Below are 19,084 nucleotides of genomic sequence, written 5' to 3'. Positions count from 1 at the left end.
TCCTCCACCCAGGTCTCCTCCTGCACCACCAGCTCCTCCACCCGGGTCTCCTCCTGCACCACCAGCTCCTCCACCCGGGTCTCCTCCTGCACCACCAGCTCCTCCACCCAGGTCTCCTCCTGCACCACCAGCTCCTCCAGCAGAGTCTCCTCCTCCTGTACCACCAGCTCCTCCACCAGGGTCTCCTCCTGCACCACCAGCTCCTCCACCAGGGTCTCCTCTTCCACCACAACCGTCAGCTTACATTTAGAGGCCAGGGCAAACGCGGAGGATGGGGGCAGCGCCGGCTCCGCTCTGTGAAGAGATGCGCACGACACCGTTCCAACTTCCTGCTACAGCAGAGATCGCAGTCCCCCCCCCCCCCCCCCCACCATCATCCGCGTACGGACTAACTGTGTGCGGAGATATATTAACCAGGTTAATAATGCTGCAATAATGCAGCATACCATGCCCATCGTGGGTCTGGTTACAGAATCGTCATTAGTCTTGCGATATCACACTGGATGAAGGGCTACATGGCAAAGATATGGCTGCCTCATTATTTGTCCTCACCCAGGAACCAATTATAAAAATACATCCGTATATAACTGAATGTATACGTGGGGTTTGAACTGTACATGTGTTCGTTTGCAGGCAGCAGGGCTGGAACTCGGTCAAAGAGGGACCTGGGTTTGATTCCCATACTTGGGCCACTTCTCCGTGTGGAATGTGGAGTGTGTTCTACCCCCCCCCCCTCGTTTTGTCCTGCATTGGTTTCCAAAATCAGAATACATTATTTAGACTGGATGAAGAGGAATCCGATAAGCTATGAAGCTCTTCCTTTACAGATATGCAGTCGAGGCACAGGGTCAGCAAGTTACAACAACAAACAAAAGGAGTGCAACGTGTAAAAATGTAAGCAAGTCACAAAAAATTGAGCACATAAGCACAAAGTACATAAAATCCGGCCAGATTTTCAACACTAAATGTAAACTTGGGCAAGGCAGCAAAACATCAACAAAACAGCCCCAGACCCCACCAAGACAACACACAGTCCCTCAATAAAATTGTACATTAAAATGTAACTTTCATTCCTTTGGGTTTGGCATTTTCCTCCACGTAACTGAACCCTGACACACGCAACGCAACCAGTGTTGGATGGACATCCTCGCCAGTGTTAGAAATTGAACCTCCAAATCACTCAATTGGGATCGCATAGCAGCAGTAGCAAAAGCAAATTTGTTCTGTACTGCAAACAACTTGGCAGGACTCTACTGAAAAAGAGTCTTGAGACTGAGTGAGGCTCATGCTGGCTAAATAAGGGTAGTAGTAATAAATGTAAATACATTAACAGGAGCAGAGCCGTCCCCCGGGTACGGTGTACTGGGGAAACCGCCCCAGGCACCGTGCTTTTGGTGGCCCTGTGCTTCGATGTTACGGTGTCAGACGTAAAATGTCTTTTTAACACGTAGGCTTTCGCACCAGATTGGCTCACAAATAATGACATCACATTCACATTTATCACTATTTAAGACCGAAACAGGAGTATTTCTCCACAATTCTGGCCGTCACCTTATGAGGCTGGTTGCAATCCCCGGCAAAATGTCGTATTCGAATAGTAAATGTGGTGGGTTTACTTTCCAACACACTGGTGTGCTGATCTAGTAACTAATTGGCACATTTTGTTTACATGATACACCTTACTAATTGGCTGTGTTGGGTGGTGGTGAGTTTAACAACACATGTATATCTATGCGATCTAACCGAAACAACCCCTGTATTGTTGGTAATACTTCCGATTTAATTGTGAATTGCCCCGGGCCCCACACCTCCCTATGGACTGCCTTGAACATTGGACAAGCAGCTCATGGCTTACCGTCGCTCAGCAGCTCCAAAACACTGAACACTGCCAGGAGCAGCAATGGTGATGGCGGTGGCGTTGCTGGTGGTGCTGGTGGTCACGGTCCGGAGCCAGCTGTGACCCAGCGCCTGCGCTGGCGTCATGCGACAATCCGGATCCCATCTGTTGAGAGACGCACCGGGGTCACACGCAGCGCACGTGGTGAGAGAGGCGTGGTGAGAGGATTGACGTTCCTTCCCTTCTCCCATGAGGTCCAGGATCGCACGGCATCAGCGGTAGTCGCGGTAGCAGCGGCAATCCTTCAATACGCAGTACTCTAAAAATGCCCTGAGCCTCGCACTGCCGAGGATTATCTTTAACGGACCTCCAAAGAGGGCGATCTTAACACCGGTGGTACTGGTTATCGGCAGGTTCACTCAGCTCCACATCTTCCTGGTGATCGGTGGAGGGCGTTCGTTGATCACCTTGGTGGGAGAAATCCTCATGGGGAGGGGGGAGGTGGTGGGGGATGATTCTTACCGCAGGCAGGAGCTGACAAAGTCAACAAACTCCGGGTCGTGGCTTTTGAGTGCCCCGTGAAGTGACAAGCTCCCTGGCACCCTTCTCTTGACTGGGGAGAACATCATGCCCAAACGATCTGCAGGAGACATGCACAGCAGGAGAGACACACAGTCACCAACCACCACTTTGCCCACCTACCCACTTGCCCACGCGCCCATTTACCCACCCACTCACCCAAGGAATTGAAAATACAAAGAGGCCCCCCCCCCCATGGCCACCCCCCCAAAAAGAACTACAACAGCTCCAGGCCACACCCTAACACTGAATCCGGCCGGTTGCTCGCCCCACCCTTCAACTCACCAAAGTAGTGCATTCCGTCAGGAGCTGCATCCATCATGCATCTTGGAGGCAACCCGAGGATCTGCACATGGTTGAGATAAAGGCAAAAGTCACCCGTGTAGCCGCAGCAGACTGTAGGGGCAAGTGCTTTTAGTAGTGAGTAGAAACAGCAGCAGCAACAGTAGCGGCACCTGTTGAGGGCCAGGACTGTGGCACACACAGAGAGGGGATGGTTGGCCATATTGAAGCAGGTACACACGGCACCAGGTACTCATTTGAGGCTGATTTGTACTAGGGGATGCCCAGTACCGGTTCAGATAATCATCACTGATGTTGGCCGTGAATTGGAATCAAACTCGCATTACCGGGTTTGTAGCTGAGCACGCTAATTGCTACACCACTGCTCCCCCCACACGTACAAGACACACACGTGTACACACATAAAACATACGATGGCTGCCATTCGCCAGATCACCAAGTAGCCAATCGCCCCCCCTCTCCTGGCTCCCCCCCCCCCCCATAGCCTACAACTTCAAGAAAGGAGGGGGGAATCACGAGCGGGTGAACGCCCAGTTGGAAATACCTCCATGCAGCACGGGAGGTGGTCGTCGCGGCTGTCCGAATGGAATAATTCCCTGCCGGTTGCCAACTCCGCCACTGTGCAGCCCAGTGCCCACATGTCCACTGCACACGTTAATCTGTAGCCCAGCAATACCTCCGGAGATAGGTATGGCAGGGTCCCACCAACATGCAGAGCTGCACAACAACAACAAATATATATGTACGTGTGTGTGTATACTCACTGTGTCATGAACAGCATCGTTATCACACACTGTCACATGCACAGACACTAAGAGACTTGCACACACACACACACACACTGGAACACAGACACACCCACACGCAGAAACTCACACCCACACGCAGAAACTCACACCCAGGTGAGGTTACTCACGTTGCCTTTTCACAAAAAAGCTGGTGCCGAAGTCCGTGACCCTGACGGTGCCAGTCACGGTATCCTTGAGTAGAACATTTTCCTAAAGGAAGAAAGGCAGAAGGAATTCACACTCGGAGGTTACGCCGATAGCATTCAGCCAGCAGTGGATCAATTACGTACCACGGTACAAGCTAAACAGGGAACTAGGTGAGGCGTAGCACCGTCATCAACCTTGAGTCAAGTGCAACATTCGCTGTTTTCTGACAGCTGCCACTGGGGGTGCCCCTTTCAAATGTGTCAAGATGAGCGATGTTAGTCGAGGCTCATCACATTTAAAGCTCTCTGAAGCACCATCTAAGTAAAAGGGTGCAGCTCTATAGACAACTTATCATAGATGCTCACAGCTGCCCGATAACAAGTTACGGACCAAAAACCACACTCACGGGCGCACGGATTTCGTGACGCTTTCCACCGCGCGTTTGTCTTGGGAAGCTGACAATGAGCAGCTGTCAGTTCAAACGCGTATTTGGCACGTTTTGAAATTCATTCTTTTCAGCTCCGGTTTGTGTTTCCCAAAGTTTGGGGCAACACTGTGATCTACATTGCTGGTTTTATCTGTGGTGAGTCCCGCAATAGCGACACGACTCTACACGACAGTTGAATTCATACCAGATCATCACCAGAGGTAACGTGACCCTGCTTCCTTCCAGATAGACGGACAGAGCTAAAACATCGACCCTGTGACCAACGTGGTTAGTTTTCTCTATGGACCGAGTCCCCAATAATGACACAACTCCGGGACAAAGTCGCGCTGAATGCTGTGTCCACTCACTGGCTTGATGTCTGCATGGATGATGCTCCTGGCCTTGGTGTGGCAAAGGAACTTGAGGATGCCCCTGGTGTAAGTTTTCACCATCCCCATGTGCAATTTCCGGAGCCTCCCTTCCGTAATCACATCATAGAGGCTCTCCCTGTGAAAGAGGCAGCAGCAGCAACAACAATGACAACAACGAACCAGCGTCAGTGTCATACCCTGCAATACTGCGTGGATTCTGATAACGACAATATTAATATTCTATTTGCACATTCACGACTAATATGATTCATAGCTCAGTGTGGGTTTAGGTCATCGGTTTGCTGATAAACCAAATCAGTTAGCACATTTGTCCACTTGCTTTCATTGGCTCTGTTTCCGGGTGGTGGAATTATCCATTAGTAGATACAAACTCCACAGAGAAAGGCGTCCGAGTTGAGAATCGAACTCAGGGATTTTCACCGAGGGGCTCAAGCATTACCACTGCGCTGATCGAGTGGAGGCGTGGCTATATAAAAGTGGGTGGGGCTGATTGAGAAAAGAGGTGTGGCCTCGTGCACCCGGGACACATGACAGCTCCACAGTATCACAATGCGTGGGTGGCACAGGAATCCCAAAAGTAACATCTAGCCCCGGTGGTGTGACGTTATCACCCTCCCCTGGTGTGGAAGAGATCGGGGCTTTGATCCCGACCGTGACGCATGTATATTTTGAGTTTGCATGTTCTACCCCTGGTCACGTGGATTTTTCTCCGGGTTCTCTGGTTTGTCCCTCCACATTTAGAAACTTGCTTTTAGAGTATTTGGCTACTATACATTTCCACATCAGCCACTTTTTTTAGCTATCATTTGTAGCCAGGCCGCTTGTGAAAAATAACTGATAGGGCAGTGGGCTTTACCTGTTAAATAAAAGTTTTAGTTTAGCTAATGAAGTTAACCACGCTATGGGGGGGGGGCGGTGGGAACACATGGTACGTACTTCAACAGCTCCAGGACAATGCAGTGGTGTCCTCTGAAGTCAAAATGGTTCAGGACTTTGATGATGTTGTAGTCCTCATCACTGCCCTCGCCCTGAAGTTCCAGAGCCATCTGGAGCTCCTTTCTCTGAAATTTATCATGCTTGGAGCTGTGCAGAGAAAATCCACAAATGAATCATGACTTAGACTTGCTTAAGGAATGACCAGAAACAAATTCTATTCAGAATTAATGAATAAATATTAGTTCCCCAAGTGTAATGGCATTGTGAGTTCCAGTAGTGCGCTCATGGAAGGTTCCAGAAAGGATCGGGAAGAGGATCAAATAAGCAAGGGATAGAAGGGGGTTTGGGGTGCTGCCTGAACGTAGTGATTCCCTAATGTGTGAATTGAACCGACTCTGAGCATGGCCCCAGCCACACTCAGGATTCCCAGGAGCTGAGCCAAGCCACGGCTGAGCCACTCATGTATCTTTAACAGCAGCTGAGCGGCTCAAGCCTGGGCCAAACCATGGCTGAGCTAGAGCTGAGCCTGAGTTTTAAAGACTGAGCCACAGCTGAGTCGTGACTGAATGTGGCTCTCACAGAGCAAGGCATTATAACGTGGAATATCATGGGACCTCCTTTGCCAGTACCAAAATATCAGAATATATTTTCTCCTTTTTTCTAGCAAGAAAACAGGTGTTAAGATGTTAAAACACCAAACTGAAACCTTTTACAAGGAATAATGTCTGCATTAACCACAATACTTGTGGTCAGAATGCAAACAAAAAACATACTCTGATAATATATGCATTGTCTTTGAAACTGATTGGTCCACACCAGAAACACCTTTATTTTGAGCCTCGTCTCAAAAACGGTGTTAGACCAGGGGACGCCAAAAGGCGTACAGCACAAAGACAAGCGTTTTCAGAGTAATGAGAGCTCGGGGTGAATGGCTACATCATGGGACCTCCTTTGGGAGTATATTTTGGTACTGGCAAAGGAGGTCCCATGATGTAGCTGCTATAACGCAGAACGCACACGTTATAACACGGAACGCGCCCGTTATGACATGGGACAACTCCATTACAGTGTGGAACACGCCTTTTATAGCGTGGAACGTGCCCATGATAACGTGGAAGGCTCCCGTTATAACGCGGACCGCACCCATTATAATCCGGAATGCTTCTGTTCTAATGCAGGAAAGCGCCCATTATAACGTGGAATGTGCCCACTATAAAATTGCACAGCTGAGCGGTATGACACAGTAGGCGGAATGCGGAATGATCACGTGACGTGACAGCATGCCCTCCGTTATTGGTCTCTTCACATCACTGTGTGCATGTATTATATCTTGCAAAACTTTATCATTACATTATATATGGGGATATTATGTTTGCTTAATGTGCTTTCCCTTAACGTGGCACTTTTCAGGAATGCCTCTACTAGGTTAAATGAAGACTTAATGTAATGTAAGAGTGAACTGATCCAGAACAGGGGGAGAACATACAAACTCCACACAGGAGGGCACCCGAGTCAGGAGTCGAACCGGGGACCCTCTACGTGAGGCACGAGTTGTCACCACCTCATCACACGGCCGCCCACAGCACTGGACGTAACAACAACGTCGTCCTTGTGACGACACCATTCTGAATTCTTACCTCAATGGTGATACCAAGATCTTCACGGCCACCAGGGTGTTCATCTTGTGGTCAAGGCACCGGATCACCTGGCCTTGACCTCCGTGCCCAATCTTCTTCAGCACCTCATAGCGGTAGTGAAGGTGCTCATGGTGGACCTGCACAAAATTACACAAATTTAGACTGACTATATTTTAAAAATCACAACATGTGAGCATTATTTTACGAAATAATTGCTTTTATTAAGTGTTTGGCTTTCTTAAATCTGTAATTGTGGAATGCTCTGATGTCTGCTGGCCGAGTCACCCTAAAAAAAGCTCTTTAGCTCAATGGGCTTAACTTGGGAAATAAACTTATGATTGTGAAGTGTGTGGGAGAGTGCACGTGTGCTTTCTCTGGTTGGTTGGTGCTTAAGTTGCAATGACAAGAAGCCACGAACCCCGCGACCGCTGCGCCCTGTGACCGCCCCCACGGTGGGGGCTTTGTGGCGAGTCTCACCGGAATGTAATGATGTTCGTGGTCGTCGTATCCATCGTTGTTGTGTCCCCGGGATCTGTTGCTGAGCGCAAAGTACCATACTTTCTGTATGGCGACAAGCTCCAGCTTCTCCCGGTGGGTCATTTGTGGGCCAAAGAGAGCCAGGATTGCTGCAGGCAAGAGAATAAAAACAGCTGTCGGTGATCTTTCGTTTAAGCAGCACAGCCTCAAAAAGTCTCAAGATTCCTTTTTAGGAGGTTCCTGCAGATGATTTACAGAGAATGGGGGCGACGCTGCTGCCATTACGTCTGCTGTGTGATCCCAATTTGAGGAATTTGCAGGGGATTTGAATGTTTTGGCCAATACCAGTTATGTCCGTATGTTAAACTGTGCTTCGGCAGCCCTGCTAATCAGAAGTGAGGGGGAAAGACAACAAACTAACAAGTTCGCAAAAATTATTGATGTAAAAGTGCATCGCTCCAGTGGCTGCCTAATGTCGGAAGAGCATTCCAGATGACTGCAGAAGCACATCTGAAAGCGTGCCATGCAGTGACCATCTTTGTTCGATGTCCAGCTATATGCAGCTCTGAGGACATCTTAGGTTGCTTGGGTTTGAAAACGGGGTTAATGAATTAGATAAATATAACACAGATATGCAAGAAGGATTTTATAAAAAATAAGAATAGCTTTTACCCTTTCTGGCACAAAAACAGGTGTTAATATGTTCAAACACCAAATAGATACCTTTTGCAAGGCATCAAGTCTGCATTTACCACACGTACTTGTGGAAAAATATGCAAACAAACATGCTCCGATAATATATGGGCATTGTCTTTGAAACTGACTGGCCTGCACCAGAGACAGCCTTCTTTATGACCGTGTCTCGCCGGTGTTAGATGAGAGAACGGCAAAATTCGAACGGTACATCACCCATGCAACATGGCCACCATGAAGTCCCCCATGCATCATGGTCACTGTGACGTCCCCCTTGAAACATGACTGTCGTGATGTCCCACCATTCAGCGTGGCCATCTTGACGTCACTCATTTCTGTTCTTACCTTGTGGCGATTTGCTGCGGATGGAGCCGGTGCGCGCTGAGGACAGCGCACTCCACGTGGTGCAAGACTCGCAGTTACTCCGAGCCTCTCCAGCTCGGCTGATCTACACACGCAAAGACAAAGGTCCACCACATGGGCTTGATTAAGATGTTGGAGCAAGTGCAGTGGGCGAGCACTGAGCCAGCATCTCTGACATCCTGGGCTCCACATTCAGGAGGGTCCTGCAGAGATGTTGCCAGTTCTCAGCGTTGGGATATTTGGCCAATATCAGTTGCCATGCTTGGATTTACAATGAAAGGCGTGTGGATTTCGAGGTCACACGCAGGTCAATGGGATCGTTCAAACTGTTAAGAGGAGTGAGTGGGACTCGGGCAGGACGAGCCATGGCTAGGAGGGACAACAATGGCTAACGGTCAAGAATAATAACGGAGCGACAACCAAGGAACGGAACACATCAGAGAGCCGAGCCGCCAGAGAGATGGTGCGACGAAATCGGCGCTTGGCGGATTATTCTATGACAGCATGCGAAGGGTAGCAGGGTCTCAGGGAGGGAGGCGTTCATCCACCAGTGGATAGAAAACAGCGCCGTAGATGCTCACGCGTAGACGGGCACGTACACCAACAGGATCTCGGAGAGACACTCTGATAGACGCGCACACACTCAGGCGGGCAAGGAGAAGCACACCCAGGTATACAGGTGACAGGTAGGCACACGCAGTGGGGAGAACACACGTCCACCCATACTTCACCACACGAGTCGAGGAGCCACATGTACCTCCATGGTAGCAACTTGCAGACGAGGGTGCTCAGAGCTCACGGTGTCTCTCGCGCGGTCCGGGTCTCTGCGTGGAGAGCGGGAGACAGAGGTGAGGGACACGCAGAGTTGAAGGGGCGTGACACACCCACGTCTAAACGCACGTCACGTCACAATGCGGACTCTCATCATCAACACGGACTCACATCCTCACCAGTCACACACAATACGAAAAACACAAAAAACAACAACTGCCATTCGCCACTAAGTAGCGGTGATGTGACCACGGCGCCTGTGCCAGGCCAGGTGCACTTTGAGACCACGTGAAGTGCCGAAGGCTCACTGACAGGCAGTCAGGTCAGACCCAGGTGCCATGAGTTGTCTGACTGAGATGACTGTGCCAACTTGCTGCATTTTAGATGCCCGGCTCAAAGGTTGTTGTCGTGAGCGTTGCTCCTCTGTTCGGACACCACTACTAACACTACTCCTAACACCACCAACACCACCACTACAAACACCACCACTACGAACACCACCACTACGAACACCACTACTACGAACACCACTACTAACACCACAATTAACACCACGAACAAAGACAAAGATCCCCCGTATAGCCTTAACAGACTGTTGGGGCAAGTGCTGTCCGCGAGCACCTATGAAGGCCGGCACGGCACACGAGGGGGTGGGTGGCCAACACCACGCCCGGCCGCCTTTGTCTCCCCAGTGGCAATGTTTGCACCTCGCACCAGGTACTCATTTAAGGCTGAGTCGATCTAGGGTGAGGCCCAGGACCAGTTCAGATAATCGTCACCAATGTTGGCCGTGAGCGGGAATCAAACCCAGGTCGCCAGGTTCTTAGCGCAGCACGCTAACCGCTACACTACCCCACTAACACCATCACTAACACCACTACTAACACCACCACCAATAATACCACCAACACTAACACCACCACTAAGACCACCACGAACACCACTACCAGCACCAATAATACCACCATCACTAACACCACCACGACTAACACCAGCAACAAAAATTCCACCATCACTAACACCAACAACAACAATCGCCATTCGCCTCTAAGTGGCGGTGATGTCACTACGACGCTTGTGCCAGGCCATGTGCACCTTGAGGCCACGTGAAGTGTCGAACGCCCGCCCGCTGGCAGGAGGTCACGGGGCAGACCCAGGTGCCACAGGTCGACTGACTGAGATGACTGGCTGATGCACCACCTGTGCCCCTTACTGTGCCAACTTGCTGTGCTTTAGCCATCCGGCGCTCTGCTCGTTGTTGTGAGCGTCGTTCCTGCGCTCTCCGTTGTTGTTGGAGGGCGACTGCCTCCAACTGCCCAGTAGCGTCCTTCACGAGCCTCTTCCACAGAGGCCGATCTTGACACAGCTGGTACCAGTTATCGGCAAGTCCACTCAGCTCCACATCCTGCTGTACCACATCATTCCATCTCTTCTCTAGCCCGTGCTGCGTCCGTTCAGCCCCCTCGATCCGGCCAAATAAAAGCTGCTTGGGCATGCGGTGATTGGGCATGCGGGCTACATGGCCCAGCCAACGCAGCCTTGCCTGCCGGAGGAGCTCACTGATGGGGCTTTGTCCAGATCTTTCGAGGATTTGTGAGCTCCTCACACAATCCAGCCTGGTTAAACCCAGGATTGATCGGAGGCAGGCCAGCCTCAACGTTTCTAACCGGCAAAGATGTTCCATTAGGGGGGTCCACGTTTCACAAGCATAGAGAAGGGAGAGAATGACTGTGGCTGAGAAGACCCGAAGCTTCGTGTGGAGCGACAGACCAGGTAGCTTCCACACAGCGTTACGCAACTGCTGAAAAGATAATGCCGCTCGAATGATTCGGAGTGAGACCTCTGCTGTTAAACCGGAGACGGTCATGAGCACACTGCCCAGGTATGGGAAACTTTCCACTCTCTCCACAACTGCCCCATCACCGATTGGGAGTTGTGGAGGTGGAGTGCCCGATGGTACAAAATACCCAGGCAGGTGCTTCGTTTTGGTGGGGCTGATGGTAAGGCCCCACCTCTTAGTGGCACACTCCAGTTTTAGCAGCAGCGCCTCCAACTCCTCCTCTGAGTGAGCCGCAATTATCACGTCATCGGCATACATAACGTGGTTGACCAATAGGGAGCCATCCCTTGACGGCATCCGGGCATTGATCAGCCTCCCACTGTATCTGTACCAGATGGAAATTCCTCCGGTACAGCTACTGAAGGCCTCACGAACTACGTGGTCGAAATAGATGTTAAATAATGTTGGAGCCAGAGGACATCCCTGTCGGACCCCAAGGTGAACAGGGAATGGCTCAGACTCCCGGCAATGTAGTTTTACCCAGGTCCGCTGACCATAATGAAGGTCCTTAAAGATCGTGAGCAGCGGGTCAGGGACTCCGAAAGCACGAAGAACCCAGAGCCCAGGCCTACTGATGGTGTCATAGGCCTTTACCAGGTCAATAAAGCAGAGATGTAGGTCTTGTTGGAATTCCCTACACCTCTGCTTTAGCAAACGGACAGAAAATATGGCATCTGTGCAGGACCACCCTTTCCTGAAACCACATTGGGGCTCCACAAGCCTCTCCTCAGCATGCCTGGTAAGGCAGTGTTGAATAATCCTTGCCAGGACCTTTCCCGGCACACTGAGGAGTGAGATGCCCCTGTAGTTGTTACAGTCTGTGCGGTCTCCCTTCTTAAAGATGGGGACCACCATGGCATCCGATCACCTCACTTACACCACCATCACTAATACCACCAACACCACCATCACTAACACCAGTAACACCACCACTATCACCACTACTAACAACCACAATCACTAACACCACCATCACTAACACAACTAACACCATCACGAGCACCCCCACCACTAATACCACCAACATTAACACCACCACTCCTCCCCCTGCCAGTATGGGACACCAAAGACAAAGATCCCCGTAGAGACTTAACAGGCTGTAGGGGCAAGTGCTGTTAGCCAGCAGTACGTATGAAGGCCGGCACGACACATGAGGGGGTTGGATTGCCAGCACCACGCCCGGCCGCCTTTGTCTCCCCAGTGGCGATCTTTACACACCACACCAGGTACTCATTCGAGGTTGAGTCAACCTAGGGGAGGCCCAGCACCGGTTCAGATAATCGTTACTGCTGTTGGCCTTTAGAGGGAATCCAACTCGGGGTCGCCGGGTTCATAGCGCGGCGCGCTGTCAGCTCTACGACCGTTCCACACACACACAGACTCACACAGAGACTCGCACACGTACAGACTCACACACACAGAGACTCACACAGACTCACACACACACAGACTCACACAGAGACTCACACACACACACAGAGACTCACACATACAGAGAGTCACACACACACAGAGACTCACACAGAGAGTCACACACACACAGAGAGTCTCACACACACACAGAGACTCACACAGAGACTCACACACATACAGAGAGTCACACACATACAGAGAGGCACACACATACAGAGAGGCACACACACAGAGTCTCACACACAGACTCATACAGAGAGACTCACACACACACACAGCCTCACACACACACAGAGAGTTACACACACAGACTCATATAGAAAGCCTCACACAAACACAGACTCGCACAGAGAGACTCACACCACCACCGCCACCACTCACCCACAGCTCGGTTCCACTCCTGCTCTGGGGTCGGTCCGCGTCTCTCTAACGGCCAAACTGCCAGTGGGAATCACGTGGCGCGAGACGCGGGTGGTGGTCCAAGGTAACCACGCCCCCCGTGACGTCAGAGCCATGAGCTCCTCCCCCTCACATCTGAGCTCCTCCCCTCTGCCCCCCCCTCGCGACCACGCCCCATGGTCCGCCATTTCCCTCCCCCTCACTACCCCCCTGCCCCCCCTGCCCCTCCTCGTGACCCCCCTTCCCCCCCCCGCCCCTCCACATTCGCAACCCCCCATGCCCCCTCACAACCCCCCATGCCCCCCCTTTTTCTCCACCTAACGAACCCCCTCTATGCCCCCCCCTTGCCCCCCCTGCCCTCCCCCTCGTGTCCCGCCCCCTCACCCCCCATGCCCCGCCCCCCTCCCCCGCTGCTACTTCCGCTTTGGCCGGGGCCGAGTGGAGGCGGCGCGCGCTGTGGATTGTGGGTGGCGAGCGGCTGATTTGGTTTCCCGCTCATGGCCACCGTCAGTGGCTCGCGAAAGCTTCTGAAGCGGCGGCTCGCTGGGCCTCCTCTACGTCGACTCAGCCTGAAGGTGAGAACCTCGCGCGGTGTGTCCACATCAGCAGTGGCGTCGGCGGCGGTGGGGGGAGACAGAGGAGGCGCCTGGCCCACAGCCGTCACGTTCTGCTGAGTTCACGGCGCTGCTTCAAGCAGAGCTCGGCCCTGCTGCTGCTGCAGTTGAGAGGCACTCCCAGAGGGCCGTGTGGCTGATGGGAATTATAATTGTGGTTAAATTATAGTTGTGGTTACAGTTGTTGGTCGTGGTTATTGTTGTGTGGTTGTTATTGTGGTGGTTGTGCAGGTGGTGGCACACGAGTTAACCCATAGCACCAGGGTCTAGCCCTCCTCTTGTACCTAGCCAGGCAGAGCAGTCAACCCATGGCACCTGAGTCTGGCCCGTGACCTCCTCCTGAACTTAGCCTGGCACAGCCGTCAAACCTTGGCACCTGAGTTATTGTGGGGACATCACCGCCACGTAGTGGTGAATGGTGTGTGTGGGCTTGTGTGTGAGTATGATGGTGAATGCGTGAGTATGATGGTGAGTATAATGGTGAGTGTATCATGGTTAGTTAGTAATACTGAGTGTGAGTTTGACTAATTCTCCTCCCTCTCGCTGTCTCTGCTTTCCCCCCTAACTACCTCGCCTGGTGTACAGGAGGTTGTGGGTTCGACCCCGACCCTGATGCCTGCTGTATATTTGGAGTTTGCGTGTCTCTGTCTCTCCCTGTGGTCGTGTGGACTTTTTCTCCGGGTCCTCCGGTTTTTCCCTCCACATTTAGAAACATTCGTTTAAAGTTTTGACTTAAAACTTTAGTGACTGTGATGATGAGCCACTTCGTTGAGCTATCATTGGTGCCAAGTCGCTTCTGAAGAAGAGATGTTTAGCTCAGTGGACCTTAGTCTAGTTTTCTCTCTCCTTCCCGAGCACAACAACAAGCAGGAGCAGGGGTAGGAGCATTCTCCACTTAGTGGTGGTGACGACACCACGGTGCTTGTGCCAGGATATGTGCACCAGAGATATCCATCACATAGAGACCCATAGAGTCATCACACATAGACCTATACACTCACCACGCACATACCCTCAGACTTGCACAGAGAACCATAGACTCACCACAGAGACCCATAGACTCATCAGACAGAGAACCACAGACTCAAACAGATCCACAGGCTCGCACAGAGCCCTATAGACTCACCAAACAGAGACATAAACTCACCACAGAGAGACAGACTCACCAGACAGATACCCATAGACTCAATCGTACCCATACTCACATAGAGACCCATAGACTCACCACAGAGACCCATAGACTCAGAGAGAGACCCATAGACTCACCAAACAGACCCATAGAATCACCACATAGAGACCCATAGAGTCATACAAAAACGCATAGACTCATCACACAGAGAACCACCGAATCAAACAGACTCGCACAGAGCCCTATAGACTCATAAAACAGAGACACATAAACTCACCACACAGAGACCCACGGACTCTCACAGAAACCCATAGACTCACCACACACAGATCCATCGACTCACAGAGAGACCCAAGGGCTCGCGTGTGTGGTTATTTAGTTGAAGGTGGAGGGGGATTACCAACCCATTGCACCCATCCAGAACTCCCTGTTGCCATTGTGTGGCTGCGAGGCGACGTGAGGTTTACAGCTGGTCAGATTTGGCGCCCCCCCCCCCCCCCCAAAATGGCATTTTTCACAACCACCGCTGCGTTATCGACCGTCGCCATTCGCTAATAAGTGACAGTGACGTCACCACGGCGCCTGTGCCAGGCCAGGTGCACTTTGAAGCCACGTGAAGTGTCGAAGGCTCGCTGACTGAGATGACTGGCAGATGCACCACCTGTTCCCTGTACTGTGCCAAATTGCTGCATATTTATCATCCGGTGTTCCGCTCGTTGTTGTGAGCGTCACTCCTCTGTTGTTGGTGGAGGGCGACTGTCTCCAACTGTCCAGTAGAAGCGTCCTTCACGAGCCTCCCTCGCAGAGGCCGATCCCGACACCGCTGGTACCAGTCGTCGGCAAAGCCCACTCAGCTCCACATCCTCCCGTACCGCATCAGTCCACCTCCACTCCAGCCCATGGCGTGCCCGCCCATCTACTCTCAACCACTTACACCACATATTTGTTAACGATGCGCACCCTAATCTGCCACTACGGTTGTGTGCAGGGTGTTGTGATGTCACGTAGTACGACGTTTCTCCTGGTCCCCCCCCCCCTCCGTTATAACGCGCCGTCTATCTATGGCCTCGTCGCATTGGCCTTCATGGACGAGTGGTGATGGTGAAAGATGATTCAGCGGTGGACACTGAATTACCGGGGCCCCATTTAACGTTCAGGTGACACGGGGCACGGTACGTGAAGAACCTCTTATCTGTCCTGTAAGCAGACTCCTCTACGTGGGATATTTAACACCTCTTAATGCACAGACAACAGCCAACTCAGCCTTGCCTGCCGGAGGAGCTCGCTGATGATCGGACAGTGTCCAGATCTCTCAAGGATCTGTGAGCTACTCGCACACAAAGATCCCCCGTGTAGCCTTTAACAGACTGTTGGGGCAAGTGCTTTATAACATCATCAAAGGGGCGCTGCAATATGATGCAATCAAAATCACAGATCAGAGATTTTCCTATATATGGTCTTTGTTGATCGTGAATCGAGACTAATTGTATTGATTCCACTCAATCGATCCGGCAGCAAGCTCAAAATGTCCGATTTTATCTGCAATATTCTGCGTTTCACAGATCATACAAAGCAACGGTATTGATGCCCGATTTGTAGGAGTGGGTGGGTGGCAGGGTGAGTGGGTTTGTGAGTGGGTGAGTGAGTGTGTGGGTGGCTTTTGTAGTTGAGCGGGTGGGTGAGTCAGATAATGAGGCGCCGCAGTGGCGAGATGTTAACTCCCTCGCCCAGAATACAGGCTGTAATCAATTCGATCCCGACCCTGAAGCTGTATATTTGGAGTTTTCATCTTCTTCCGTGGTCGCGTCGATTTTTTTGATTCCTTGGGGTTTGTTTTACACGTAGGCTTTCGCGACCAATATTATCCATAATAGAGGTTTTTTTTGGGTTAGATCGCGTAAATATATAAATGTGTCGTTAAAACCCACCACCACCCGACACAGCCAACTAGTAAGGGTTGTCACGTAATCAGAACATGCCAATTTATCACTAGTACAGCACACCGGTGTGTTGGAGAGTCAAGCCACAACATTTACAATCTGAGTACAACGTTTCGCCAGTAATTACAACTAGCTTCATCAGGCGACAGCCAGATTTGTGGAGAAGTTAGTCTGTTTCGTTTCTTATAAAGAGGCATAGATGTGGTGACCACACTTTGGCGCTCTTGATGCAAAGTGGGGAGGGGGGGGAGATTAATGAGTCAACGTACATTATGCATGCACATTATGCGAACCCTTTGCGCTTGTCCTTCCGGTCCATTGTGTGCATTAAAATAGCCGGGTTTTCCCTCCGCATTTCAAATCAACATGCGTTTAAAGGATTTGAATGCAATAAATGTTTACGTGATAAGCCACTTCGTCGACCTATTATTTGTAATCAGGTCACTTGATATACCTCTGTGGGCCTTACCTGGTAAAATAAAAAAAAATTGTTTAGTTTCAGTTTATTGGATGGTTGAGTGGGTAGGTGGGATTTTGAGTGCGTGGGTGGGTCAGTTGGAGATTGAGTGGGTGTCAGGGTGAGTGGGTGGGTAAATTGGTGAGTGAGTGAGTGTGTTTGAGATCCAGTGGGTGGGTTTGTGAGTGGGTGGGTGAGTAGGTGGCTGAGCCGGAGAGTGGAGTGCCATGGTGGCGAGTTGTTAACTGCCTCGTCTTTTATAAACTAGGTCATGGGTTCGATCCCGACCCTGACGTCTGTATATTTAGAGTGAGTGGGTGTGTAGGTGGGTGCATAGGTAAGTTCTTGAGTGAGTGGCTTGGTGTGTTGATGAGTCAGTGGGTTAGTGAGTGAGTGGGTTTGTGAGTGGGTGAGTGAGTGTGTGGGTGGCTTTAGTAGTTGAGTTGGTGGGTGAGTCAGATAATGAGGCGCCACAGTGGCGAGATGTTAACTCCCTCGCCCGGTATATTGGAGTTCGTAGGTTCCCCCCAACCCTAAAGCCTGTATACATTTGGAGTTTGCATCTTCTCCCCATGGTCGGGTGGAATTTTCTCCGGGTTCTCCGGGTTGTCCCTCCGTATTTAGAAACATGCATTTATAGAATGTGACTGCTATAACGTTCTACGTGAAAAGCCACTTCATTGAACTGTTATTTGTCGTCACGTGGCTTCTGAAAAATATCTATTTTGCTGTGGGCCTGACCTGGTAAAATATAAAAAAAAATATTCAAAATTTAGTTTAGTGTGTGGACAATTGGGTGGGTGGATGAGTGGGCAAGTGCATGGGTGAGTGCCTGGGTGGGTTTATGGGTACTGAGTGGCTGGGTGAGTCAGTGCCTGGATGCATGTGACGGTGGGTGTTTAAGTGAGTGGGTGACTGTGTGGGTTAGTGGGTGGGAGAGTCATATAGTGGGGGGCCACAGTGGCGATATGTCAACTACCTCGCCTCGTATACAGAAGGTTGTGGGTTCGATCCTGACCCTAATGCCTGTATATTTCCCTCCACATTTAGAAACATGTATTTAGAGGAGTTGGTTGCTATAAATGTATACATGATAAGCCACTTTTTTGAGCTATAATTTTTGGCGATGGTGCTTCTGAAAACGATATTTATAGCTCGGTGGGCCTGACCTGGTAAAATAAACCTGGTTGAGTTAGTGGGTGGTTGAGTTAATGGGTGGTTTAATTATTGGGTGGCTTTATTATTGTTTGGTTGAGTGATGGGTGGGTGGATGATTAGTTATTTGGGTAGTGGGTGATTTGGTGAGTCGGTGAGTGGCTGAGGGAGTGGGAGGTGGTTGGGTGAGTGTGTGGGTTAGAAATGGAGTGGGTGGCAGGGTGAGTGGATGTGTAAGTGGGTGAGTGAGTAGGTGCGTGGCTGGGTAATTAGGTGAGTGGCTCGGTAAATTATTGAGCAGCTGGGCGAGTAGGTGAGTGTATGGGTGAGTGTGGGTGGGTATGTGGTTGGGTGAATGAGTGTGTGGGAAGGAGGTTAGGTGGGTAGTGGGTGGGTTATACATTGAGTGAGTGCGTTAGTGACTGGGTGAGTGAGTGGGCAGGCGGGTGGGTAAGTGGGTGGGTTAGCAATTGAGTGGCTCGGTGAGTGAGTGCTGGGTCGGTGAGTGGGTGAGTAGGTGAGTGTGTCGGTGTTAGTTAGTGGGTGGGTGATTGATGGGGTGGGTTAGTGAGTGAGCAGATGGGTGGGTGGGTTGGTGAGTGCATGAGGGAGTAAGTGGGTGGTTGGGCGAGTGCATAAGTGAGTGGGTGTGTGTAGATTAGTTTGGTATGAGATTGAGTGGGATGCTGGGTTAGTGGTTGGGAAGATAGGTGGGCAAGTTAATGAGTGAGTGGGTGGGTAAGCGGAGGGGTGAGTGACAGGTTGGGTGAGTGAGTGAATTGGTGAG

At 51.0% G+C, this 19,084-nt stretch overlaps 1 long non-coding RNA gene across 1 annotated transcript in view; it reads left to right on the top strand.

Annotated features, from left to right (window-relative positions):
* Positions 1 to 13,381: 13,381 nt before the first annotated feature.
* LOC142930460 (uncharacterized) overlaps positions 13,382 to 19,084 on the top strand; it is a 205,939-nt gene continuing 200,236 nt past the window's right edge. Inside the window, exon 1 of the long non-coding RNA XR_012946390.1 lies at positions 13,382 to 13,577. This is a non-coding gene — a long non-coding RNA (uncharacterized LOC142930460). The remainder of the gene's footprint in view (positions 13,578 to 19,084) is intronic.

The sequence above is a fragment of the Petromyzon marinus genome, chromosome 39 (assembly GCF_048934315.1).
Source record: "Petromyzon marinus isolate PM22_M1 ecotype Great Lakes invasive population chromosome 39, UKy_Petmar_22M1.pri1.0, whole genome shotgun sequence".
Taxonomy (NCBI): Eukaryota; Metazoa; Chordata; class Hyperoartia; order Petromyzontiformes; family Petromyzontidae; genus Petromyzon; species Petromyzon marinus.
Note: the sequence above shows the minus strand (reverse complement) of the source record. Positions and strands in the feature narration are given on the sequence as shown.